Source organism: Notothenia rossii (genome assembly GCF_949606895.1).
Source record: "Notothenia rossii genome assembly, chromosome: 7".
Classification (NCBI taxonomy): domain Eukaryota; kingdom Metazoa; phylum Chordata; class Actinopteri; order Perciformes; family Nototheniidae; genus Notothenia; species Notothenia rossii.
The window spans coordinates 64,981,142-64,993,964 of record NC_136905.1 but is presented as its reverse complement, the minus strand read 5'-3'; the positions used below and the strand labels follow the sequence as shown (position 1 = coordinate 64,993,964).

General features: G+C 42.8%; 1 long non-coding RNA gene across 1 annotated transcript in view; it reads left to right on the top strand.

The window, feature by feature from the left end:
* LOC307045989 overlaps positions 1-5,031 on the top strand; it is a 133,052-nt gene extending 128,021 nt beyond the window's left edge. Inside the window, exon 3 of the long non-coding RNA XR_013810042.1 lies at positions 4,879-5,031. This is a non-coding gene — a long non-coding RNA (uncharacterized lncRNA). The remainder of the gene's footprint in view (positions 1-4,878) is intronic.
* The last annotated feature ends 7,792 nt before the right edge of the window (positions 5,032-12,823 follow it).

Here is a 12,823-nt window from a genome sequence, read left to right as displayed (position 1 = left end):
ATGATGAGGAAAATACAAGCTTTTATATAATATTTCTCACATGATATATTAGATTTGAGAACCCATAAGCAGCAAACATCCTTAAAACATTGTTAAAGCCTAACGGCTGCATGTACAATGAACGTATTGAGTTGTACTGATATGCATCTCACACACACACACACACACACACACACACACACACACACACACACACACACACACACACACACACACACACACACACACACACACACACACACACAAACACACACACACGCACACGCACACACACACACACACACACACACACACACACACACACACACACACACACACACACACACACACACACACACATACACATACACACACACACACACACACACACACACACACAAGGGCAGTAATAGAACTCTCTGCTCCCTGGCCTTCGAGTCATCTCACTACATCAATAAATACAGCAAAATAGCATTAGCAATAATTTCAACTATATGACCAGGCTCTAATATGATAGAATTAGTATCAGTGTTTTAAGGTTTGGCCATTTAGGTGAAATTCTAAGCCGGGCAGGGAGTAATTTGGACACAGGGAAAATTGATTTTGACCATCAGCACTTTCTCATTTTCAAACAGCGCCTGCGGCTAAATGGGTTAGCCTGTTAAGCACATTAGACAGGTAGCTTCTCCTTTCCTCCCCAATGATTATGTGTCCGCCTTGAGCAATTGATATTTCTTGCAAATAAGAAAATTATCATATTCCATGACTGGAAAGAGAAATTAGGGCCTGCTGTTATAGAGTGGAGTCTCAGCACTGAGAGAGGGAGACTGAGGCACATTTTTCTTTTCTTTTTTCGTTTTTAAGGGAGGGGTGCATGTATCAAATGTCCCAAGCTATATTGGAATCGGGGGCGCTGTCAGCCTTCATCAATAAAAATATACAGTGATAGGCTGTAAGTGGTGGAGGGGGGACAATGAGGGTTGGAGGGACGCTGAGGCAGAAGGACAGGCGTTTACTCTGAGCTGAGGCAGAAGGCGCTGGGAACATATAGAGTAGGGTGTGTCATAAGAAAGCTGTAATTTCACCACCAAGTGAGCATTGGTCTCATAAATCATAACTCACAATCAAAACAAAATGTCTCCCCTGACCTTTTTTTGGCTGCTGTGTGTCACTGTGCCACAAATTCAATATCAGATTGTTTGAAGGTTTCTGTGTGTGTCAGCGGGATCCCGGAAAAACTAGAAACCTGAGGCACATGAAATCTGGTGGAAGGTTTCAGCCTTATCCCAGGAATAAGCAATGAAATGATCAAGCGGATCTGAATCAAAGGATGCAGACACGCATTATTTTCGGCTTTGGCTTAGGCATCTAATTAATACTTTACTTTTAAAATAGATCACAGCACAAAGGTTGTATTTCTTTAACCTATCTTATCATCCCAAGTAAGCTAAGAAATAATGATCAGCAGGCAGGGAAACATTCTCCAGGGTTATGGTTAGTCAAGGGGCCGTGAGGAACCCGTTGCTAGCGATGAGGTGTGTGCCATGATGTGGCCTATTGAGCCTGCTGCATACAGTCAGTGGGGGCTTCCCCTCACCCCCCCGCCCTGTGGCCTAAGAGGCTGTCTGCAGACTGTAGCTGGAGCCCCTGGCGGTCTAAGTGGAACCACATGCGGGAACCTGATAGTGGCGCTTGGCCAGAGGAGAAGGTAACCTGGGCAGTGCGGCCTGTGAGATGGATGCTCACTGCTGCCGGGCCTGACCCATTCATAAACAACATCATCACTTAATGTCATCAAACATGCAAACGTATGTATATCGGCTCATGAATCTCCGCACAGACACTTTCTCTCACTTGCCCTGATGCATACACTTCCTCCATCTTACACCCTCTCAGGAGTTTCTGCGGCTGCAGTACCCTCAGGAGTGGCCCGCTGATAAGGAGCATTTACCGTATGGCCAGTCTTTATGCGAACAACACCAAACACACTAATGGGAAGGAGACAAAGCCACAGGCCACAGACATCCAGTAAACAGCAGACCACAGTCCACCAGATGTATACTCTCTCCTCCATTTGACCGCGCAGGTACACCGAGGGACCGACCAGCGTTGTGACTTCCTCAAGTCTTCCGTGTGTTACACTTGCTGTGTGGCCTGGGTAACTTGAGAAACTGTGTGCAGTACGCGTGTATGTACAGCGAAAGTCCAGCTACTGTGAGATAACAGTGTCATTAGGCTGGATGCTGTGTTACACCTCGGCACTGTGAAGGATCTTTAATTGGTGGGTCAGTGAATGGGAATAATCAGCCTCTCTGCCTCTATCTAAGTGCTGTGCAGCCATGTGCTTCCAGTTAAGCTGGCTCTCAGCCCTGAGCAGAGGTTAAGTGAAACTACCTGCTCCTCTGTGTCTGGAGATTATTTGCTTTGTCCGCGGTGCTGCCAGATCATAAAACACTTGCGTCCACTTTCCTCCCGCTCTCAAAGTCCCAGAGGTTCATTATTGTTACGCCTGGACGTGTGGCTGTACAAGGCCGCCTTTTTAATGTCACACTGTGACAGCCCATTGAGGGTTTCAGTAACAACACGTTTACCACAGGGCAATATTTCAACAGCAAAATGCACTTCAAACCTTTCCCAAAAAGATTTCACCCCTTCCTTCATTTGCACAATATTGATGATCATCAGTCTGGAAGTGATACAGTAAATAATGAAAAATGAGGTTTCTGCAGGGAAATGGGATGAGACATGAAAGCAGACTGGAGTGCTGGCTTTGGTTTCCTGTCTCAATGGCTGTTAATTAATGGAGCAGACGAAGGCCATAATTCTTCACTGGCCCAAGACTGCCACAGCCTGGCAGTTCAGCCATCACAGTCATCCCCATGCTGCTGGCCTCATGCTTACAGTGTTTTAGTGTTGCATTTCTTTTCAGGTTGAAAGCATTCATGTCTTTTTAGTCTTTTGGGAAACCCAAGCCACTCTACTTTTTTACCAACCACACACTCACGGAGAGAAAGACAGATAGTGAATCTGAAGCAGTCGATCCAGCAAAGATCAAACCTTTTTCACCCCCTATCAGTTTGGAAAGCCAGTCGGTTCTAAATGATTTCCAAAAACCGCAGGTGATTCGTCTCTGTCTCTCCCCTTGACTTCATTTGCAGGATTCAAAGATCAAAAGGGCATGCAGCTCTTCCAAGATGAGCTCTAATCGCTTGAACTCCAGCGCAGTCATTAAATACAGTAGTATGGATGTCTGCCCCATGCCAGCTGAAAACGGCCCGCTCTGAGTTTCTACTCTCTTTAACAGACGCCACTCATGGGGAAACATTGGCGCCTCCCATTGACTGTGATTAAAGTAAATGAATGAAATAAGATACAAGGAAATTGAAATGATTAGTTTTTACAGTAACCACGACGACTGGCAAGGCCCTTCTGAACAGGAACGACTGAGCCAATAAAGCGTTTGCATTCAACTGTAAACGAGGGGGAGAGAAAGCAGGCGAGGAGGGTAAAGGAGCACATAGCAGAGTAAGACAAAAATGACATTGATTATGTATTCCAAACCCAGGATTTCTCTGTGAAATATGATCAGCTTTCAAACATGATTGAATTTCAGAGGTATAGTCAGAAAATCCCCAAAACAATGTCTGGTTTCCATCATGGACAGACACTGACATTTCTGTCGTGCATGATATTCCCACCAGAACACCACTTTCACATCCAGTGTTTTTGGAATACTTTTGAAACCTGCAGTAACTAACTTTTGGGGGACAACTTAAACACTCCGTGAACACAACAATGTAATATTATCACTTTGTTTACGATGATACATTTCATTTAGCTCACACTTTGATCCAAAGTAATAGATAGTTTAGACTAATTTAATAGTCTGAATACATACATATTTTCTTCATGCTTGACTTGTTTTGCATTTGTCAGCTCACTCAGCACGGCTGTATTTCTTACTTATTTTTGTATTTACTCATTCTCCCTCTCTCTGTCCTTAGGCGTGGGTTTAAATGGGACCGCATTCCCTGTGGGGGCAGTTAAGTCCCCCATGAGTGGAAGCAATCAGACCAAAACCTCCAAATGACGAGTGTCATCTTCTTCCTTCCCCAATCCGGCCGGAGCCTGTGAGTGGTGGTTGGTTTATCCCATCCTCGTCGCCACTTCTGGGCTGGGGTTCCCCGCCAAGAACCCACACGCCAGACAGTACGGGGACAACAAATGCATCTGCCCCCGCTCTTCATCACAAGTATAAATGTGAAAGTCTAAAATACAGTTTGCAGGATCACAGTTTGGACAGTGACGCTGTTGACTGGCAAATTACAAACGTTTGGTCGTGGTGGTATATCTCATAGAATGTGCTTTGTTATTACACATGGGGTAGCAATTTCAATCACGAATGAAACTATACATACCTCACATTAGTTAGTGTTATTTTAAGTTGAATGTCGTGTGTCATTTTGCATGGTATCAGAAAAGGCAATGAAACACAGCATCTAACATTTTCTAAAATGGGTCATTAATGGCCTCATAAGACATGAGACGAGAGCCTCATAAGCACTAACGTGAAGAGATGGAAATAGCTGCAGAAAAGCCATGGACGATTTGTGCAGTAATTAATCACATATGAATTAAGACTGTCCAGTAAATTGACCACTCATCCCACAATTACCACCCCCCACCAGCACCACCACCCTCCACTGCATCTCTGCTGTTTGATCCCAGGCCTGTGTCCACCCACCAGCCTCCCAGTGCCCTCTTTCATCCCCCACCCCCCTGGCACCAGAAGAAAGAGCTGCCTCTAAACACAGTGCAGAGTGGGTCGGGCCCGGCGGGCATCATGCCATACGTACGTTTCCACATTCTCTCATCGCCTGCTTTGTGTTTCCTCTCCAGAAGCCATACATCAGCCACCGCTGGGCCTGCGCCTGGCCCTGCCCAGATCCTTTCCGCCTCGCAACACGACTACAAAGCCACGGCGTAAAGGACTGGAGTGGAGACCCTGTACAGCGTGACAGGAAAAGAAGAGAGGGGGATGGATTCAAGTGAGCACAAGAAGAAGTAAGGGCATAGTCAAAAGCTCTCTAGAGAATTAAAACGTGTCTTGTTGTGAAACTGGGTGAGGGTGTGGATGTCATGGCCGGTTGCCAACTTGGAAGCTTCAGGGCTTCCTAGTAGGGCACAAATTGTCAAATGCACCAGTGGCCAAACCCAAACCACCATGACCAAGGGTGGAAGTGACATCACTCTCTATGGCTTGGCAGGCAGGGATGATGGCATTATAATAGAGATGGCGTCGCACCGAGGCACGAGCCAAGAGTCGGTTAACCACAGAGGAAAAGACATGGAGACGCAATGAATGACAAGAAAGGAAAGGGAGGATTTGTCTTGTTTGTCAGGTGGAGGTTAATTGATCTTGTTTTTAGCCACACAAGCAGAATAGGTCAAGGGTTTGCATTGGGAGTCGATTGTACCGCCTCTTCGGTCCGGACTGAAATAGCTTTACAACTAAATGGATTGCTATGAAATTCTGTGCAGACATTCATTCGGATGTATTCCAGTGACTTTGGTAATGGATTGACTTGAAATCCAGTGCACACATGTCATGCTCTCCTCCGAATGAATTATTTTGCCTTTGGTAACCCCTTGAAGAAAAACCTTACAAGAACAATTTGTATATCAATTTACTCACCCTGTGTTACCTTGAATTCTTCAAGAGAATTCTGTGTTCCTCGCATGCCTCAACTGTGAACAACGGTTAAAATAACTTTATTATTTAGTATTATAAGTAGTATGCTTGTGTTTAGGAAGTAGCAAGCATATGATTGGATGAGGTAAACGTGGATTACAATGCTGGAGGGTTTGTGAACAATCTCTGTTTAGGGGAGATCCCGCTGACACACACAGAAACCTTCAAACAATCTGATATTCAATGTGTGGCACAGTGACACACAGCAGCCAAAAAAAGATCAGGGGAGAAATGTTTTTTTGATTGTGAGTTATGATTTATGAGACCAATGCTCACTTGGTGGTGAAATTACAGCTTTCTTATGACACACCCTACTCTATATGTTCCCAGCGCCCTAAACAGAGGACCTGATTAAAATGTGGCCGTTAAAGGTCACTGTGACCTCGCAAAACGCTAATTTCTGGGCCATACCTCAAGAATTAAAAGCTCATTATGACTATTTCACACACATGTTAAATAGGATAGAATAAAAAGACATGACAGATTGGTAGCTAAAACATGACCAGTTGATGGAGGCATACAACAGGCGATGATTCAAAGAAACCAGTGAATTGACTATGAAACTATTCAAATTCTCAATGAGATAATACAAAAGAAATGTCTATTCAAATACTTAACTTCTAGTCTTTTTAAACCAAAGCAATTGTAAGCAGCCATATCCATTCAAACACCTCCTTTAAGGTTTCCGCTCCAGACACTGACACTCCACACTCAGTCGGGTCTTTCAAACGAATGATACTCCCGAAGCATCCTGAATGTGTGTTTATAAACAAGACTCAATATTATTGTGATGTCTGAGCTGAATTCGATAGATTCCTCCTCTGTCAGTTGTGCTTCCGCTGCAATACGATCCGAAATTACATTCAACAGCAACAGGAGACGGGCACTGCTCGTTCTCTCTCTGCTTCATCGCTGCCTGCTGCCTCGCTAACTTCATCAGAGGGGCTCGGCGGGGCTCCGAGGGGCCATGGGAGTCTGAAAACACCCTGGTCCATTACTCAGAGTGAGAGGCTAACCTGGAGTTAGAGTGTCTTGGCTACCTCCATCAGGGTCCCGTGTCTGGTTCGAAACGTTCCCTCAGAGGCTTTTGGCTTTAATGGACTCTGCTAAACGCATTCTCTCTGTATATTACCTTTAGGATTGGCCATATCTGGTTTCTATACACTCTGTTTACACATGGCTCGAGCTTGTTCTGCCTAATGCTCGCTTTCACTTCTCATTTCAGCCCTCCATCTCTGCAAATATTCCTCTTTCTCTACATTGCTGATTCTTGTTTCTTTTTTGTGGACTTTAAATGTCCTTTCCCCTGGATGTTATTGTACTCGTTTTAAAAATGGACCTCCATTCTGAATTTACGCTGGACATTTTCCACAGCACTGCCTCCGCCTGATGCTCCCTCCCAAGAGGGTCAGATTATAGCCCTCATTAGGGAAAACAACTCATTCATTCACACACATAGCCCTACATCACTGCAGATTGTCTGGCTGAGACAGTTCATTGACTCTGGAATATCCGTCACTGTTCTCCTGTCCTGTTCAGCGCTCCCACGTGTGCGTCTGGTTTCAATGACTGAGAGTCACCCACAGACCCGTTTTAACTTGATGGACCAAATAGTGCCAATACCACACTGGAAATTGTTACACTTTGAAAAAAAGGAAGCTTTTTTCCGCCTAACACCAGCAATTGCTTTTGTCATTAATTCTATTTGGTTGTCAGGGCTTGGTTGCGTGCCATGGCTCCTTCCTCCTCTCTCTTCTCTCTGCTACTTGGTGTGATTAATGGCTTCTGTGTGCACACCATTCACTGTAAATACAGTATAAAGGTACACACTGACCTGTACCGTTGTCTCACACCTGCCAATCCTCACCTTCCTTTTTTTATTATTATTATTTTTGCATTAAATTACATGTCACTTGTTAGACGCTTTTATCCAAAGCGACTTACATTCTCAATACTGTGGGCAATCCCCACAGGAGCAATTTGGGGTGAAGTGTCCCAGGGACACAATGACACAATAACATGCTGACTGCAGTGGGGTTTGAACCTGTGCTCCCCTGATCACAACACCAACGCACTATTCCACTGCGCCACACGCCTCCCTATTTTTGTCAATTTTTTATTTGGATTTTAAGAAAATATTCACAAAGCATTCATAACAAAATGAACACATCTAGGTACATAGATAAACTACATAACAAATGAAAAATCTGAAAAGAAATAATAAAACAATATTAATAATAATACAAATAAAAGAATGGATACATTATTAATACTCAGGTATACATTAATTATATTCATTATATTGTTCTATACTTGACCCATTTTTCCCACCTTTCCTCGAAGATATGCATTTGGTTTCTAATTCTCATAGTTGTTTTTTCCATGACATAGATTCCATTGTGAGGTTACTAAGTTATTATCTTTTAGCCAATTCTTTGTAATTTGTTTGATGATCACTATTCTAATTTCCAGAAATAGGTAGGATTCTTTTTATTTTATTTCCTCTGTTTTTACCCAGTAATAGGGATAATGGGTTCTTGTTGAGGAAATGCCAAAGATATTGGACATTTCTCTTAACACTGTTTCCCAGAAGTCTCCCAACACAGGCCCAAATATATGTGTATGGTTGGCCTTCTGCTCACCACATTCTCTCCAGCATTTTGATCTGAGGGTTTGTTTGTTAACAGGAAAGTTCAATACAAAAATATAAACCCTCTTTAAGGCCCTTAAGAGTTCATAGAATAAACCGTACTGACCATGAAGAAAGAGCTCATTTATCACTCAGTTAAACAGTGGTGTTGTTTGTGACACTTGTTTTAGATATTTGGCACTGGTTTGTTCCTCATCAGATTTGGAATTAGATCCATCGCCTTGAACTCGAGATGAAAGGAGCCACAGCAGTTTTTTGGGCTAAACAGATTGTTAGTTCTCAGAGCAAATTGGGTGGGAATGGGATTCACTTTTTGCGTGTGTGTGTGCCACCACATGCATTTTGACACGTGTGTTTCTGTGTGAGGCAATCTGATCTAGAAACAGATTCTGCGTGTCAGGCCGGGGTCAGACTGGGGAGACGCTTCTTCTACACAGCTGCATGTCCACAGGCTGTTGATTGGCCACCTCTTATCGCAGGCCCCGACAACAGTGCATTGTTTGGCCAAGTGAGAACTTTACTCTTTCATTCGGCTCACTGGCGGAAAGGATGGGAACTCAGAAGCGGAAACCCATGACGCTTTTTGGGCCCCGCTCAAGGCGCGACACTCGAGTTGAACTTGTGTGTGGGTACGGTGGTGAAGGGATGCATCACAGCAGATAAGGAGCTCAGTGCTTTTCGTCTGCGGTGAGAACTCGCATCTATTGGTGATTGTGGCTGTCAGATAGGAAGCACAAGTGCATAAGAAGGAATAATCACGGAAATGTGGCTTTTTTTATTTGATATTCTCACTCAGATTTCAATTCATCTGATAAAAACAAATGTTTCTCTCAAATATGTAAATATTCACAATGGGTAACAACACATTAGTGATCACAACATAAAAATGAAATTAACATTGTTACATCTGGGGTTGCATGCCGTTACCTCATTATTTATAATGAAATGTAATTAAAATACATTATTGTTAAGCTCTCATCTCACTCAAGTGGCACTTGGAACTATTATGACAATAATAACTATGCTGAGAAAAAGCCAAAATAAAAGATAAATACTGCTCGTCAATTAACTGAAAGTATAATAAAAGTAGTATAACAAAGAGCAATATGACTGTGGGTGTCATTTCATGTGAAATATCAGGGAACTGCCTCCCTCTGGTGGTAAACAGGAGTTTGATAGACTTCAGAAGGACATGGCTCCATTCACTGATCATGATCTTTTTAGCATACTTTATAATTCAGGATGAATCAATCACAAACACTTCCCTCTGATAGTCCCACTTGGCCCATTTTACCGGAATCGCTCAAACTTTTTTTTTTATCGCGTAGTTTATATTGTTGTTGCACTTTAATTTTGATCAGTAATTATGACCATAAAGTTTGTGGATGAGTCTGAGTTCCTTTGGATGACAACACAGGAGACATCTGTGTGCCCGCAATGTACGGGCCATGGAGCTGCTCTCCCTGCGGTCGCTGCGAGTGGAAAACCCATAATGGCCTTTAATTGGGACTTTAATTGTGTGTGGTGGAGGGAAAAGCATTGACTACAAAACTGGTGGTATTTGAGTGCATACATGCGTCTTTTGTGTAAGTATACGTGTCGCTCACCAGATCCTCTTCCTCTCTTGGCCTCTGAACGGCGTCAGTTGCAGTCAAATAAGCTACTGTGTCAAATGTATACACTTAGATCGACATGATATTAGCATTATTTTGCCTACAGGGGAAGATTTAATGTGGCGAAACATCATCTATGAGGACACACATACACTGGCATTTGTGTTGACAAAGATGCTTTTGGCGTCAGGCGTTTCACAAGGATTCCCGTCCAAATGGCTCACTGTTCCCTTCATTCATACATGCCCTTTGGATATGATTAACAGCAGCAGCAGCAAATCAATGGCAAGCACTTTGACAACAAGGGACGGTTAGAGATGATGGGCTGTGAGGAATGTTTCAACTGAAAATTAGATGACATATGACCCTGTGAGGGATTGCAATTTCTCACTTAGGTCATGTATAGCCGCACAAAATATTTCTCAGAGGGATGCTCTCTTTATATTTCTTGTTATCACACTATATACTGTGAATTACGTCAATGTGCCTGCATCTTACATGGACTAGATAGCATAGAAAGGCATGTCAAAGGGAAAAAACTGGAGAAAATGAATTTAGAGGATGAGTAGAATAAATTGGTCGGAGAAAAAGGTGGCAGGGAATGTGGTGAACACACAGAGAAGCAGCAGAAGAACAGGAGTGTGGAAGAGGAAGCTGAGAGATGAAACAGGACGGCTTGTGCCTGTCATGATTATACTGGCACCAATGGATGAGATGGAAAACAGGACGCCATCTTGTGTTCCATTCATGTCTGCGGCGCCTCGGCCTGTGTTTCCTATGCATACGCAAACTCAGGATCACACAAACAGGCGCTGGCAGTGCGGGGCGGGAGCTTGTGGTTTCAGTGACAGCGGCGTGTAGTCAGGGTGGCGACGCTTCAGGAGCAGCTTCTCGGATTGGAGAAGCATGTTTGTGTTGGCCCCGAATTAATAACTTTTCATTTAGTGCGGAAATGACAGGAATAGTAATTAAGGAAATGGAATGATTTTATTGGCCATGATGTTTATATTAAGTTCCAGATGTGAAGCAGCTGTCTGCACAGCAAGAGGCCCTGCCCCCCCACGTGCTATCTAGAGGAACCTTTATTAAGAGCAAGATAACAGCGCCAGTTAAATCTATGTCTGTGTGTACAAGAAACAAAGTATCGCATTCACAGCATGTACAAAGTGAACTAATATCATGTCCAGTTTGATTAATGTTGACGAAGAACCATGAAGTCTGCTTTGAATTAATAAATGTGCCCCTAAAGTGTAATTTATTTGCAGATATAATGTTACTTTATTTCAGACCAGATCTGCCTGACTGGAAAAGTTAATATCCAAGCGAGGCTGTTCAGCATTTTTGGGTGGCCCGACACGTGTGAGATGCACGTCGTACTGCGATCAACTCCACTAACCCTTAAATGGTTACGACAGCATAGCTTATTAGATCCTCACACTGCCTGTTTCAAACACTGGCACAGAAAGGAACTGAAAGGCTTCATTTACTTTGCCTTAATCAAACCTAGAGTGTTGTAACAAAATGTACTTAAACTTACAGTAATGCTCAGACAAACTCGAAAACCAAGTTCCTTTATTTTGCGTATATTTCATTTTCTCTCATCTTTATAATATACAGTATCTTCCATGTGTCAGGTCCACAAACTACCCCAACATTTTAAAATTCCCAGTAACTGTTGCTAAAAAAGGAAGCTACTACAGTGACCCTTGACTTTATTAAACATTAAATTGTTAATCCATGAGTTCTCGTTGACCGGTTCTGTGTTCAAGGCCAGTCAGTGAATGCACCCTGACGGGAGTTTAGTCAACATATGAGAAAATACTTGAGAACTGTAAAGGAAGTCTGGCCTATATCAACAAAGAGATCAACAGCTATTCAAGACAGAAACACACCCATAATACATATGCTAACTCTCATGCTCTTTTTGTATCGATGTCTGGACATTCCAAAGTCTCACACGCGACATTACTCCTGTTCCAATGCAACTGTTCTGCATACTTCCCAATCTGAATTAAATCAATAGGAAATGGTAATTAGCTTCATCCTCTTTGCTGTTTCTCTCTCTTCGTTTGAGAGCCATTTATTGTGAAGATGTTTTCTCTTTTTCATGGCGGTTAAAGAGCCCTTCCCATTACTGCAGCCAATGATTTTTCGTTCTGTTGTGATGTGCTCCCATCTGGTTTCCAGTGAAAATGCATCACTCCATTAACAGTGCCTCTGATCTAGAGGATGCTTTAATCTGAGACTATAAACTCCACTTAATTACATCCTCCAAAAGAGCTCTATTAGTATATTGCAATCAAACAGGGAGCACATCCATTTGGCAAGTCAAACATGCTCAAATGGCTTTTGAAAGTGTTTTCTTTCATCTTCTCATCTGATCATCGAATCATATTTAGAGGTCCTAGGTCCAAGAGCCCTAATGATACTTGTGATTTTTGTGGGTCATAATAACATGCCTTTCTAATACATTGAATTCCATTTCTCTGCAGCAAAAACAACCATAAAAAATTGAATTTAGGGGAGTCTGAAGAGACTCTCTGTGTGGCACACTGATGACTTTATGCTTGACCTTTCACGCCTCTTACTGTATAACCTCCAGTCATATTCATAATTGCTGCCTGTATGCGTTGTTCCAGTTTCCATTAGTCTAGCAGTATTTTTCTATTAATTTAAACTTCAAAGGAAGCATGTTGGCCTAGTTTTCAATAGTACACAAAGACATTTCTGTAAAATACAAGATGCTTGGAAATTGCTTTGTCATGGTGTCATGATTCTTTATTTTTTTTAAAGGTACATTAGATTGCAGCATATAATTAAAGTTAGTTT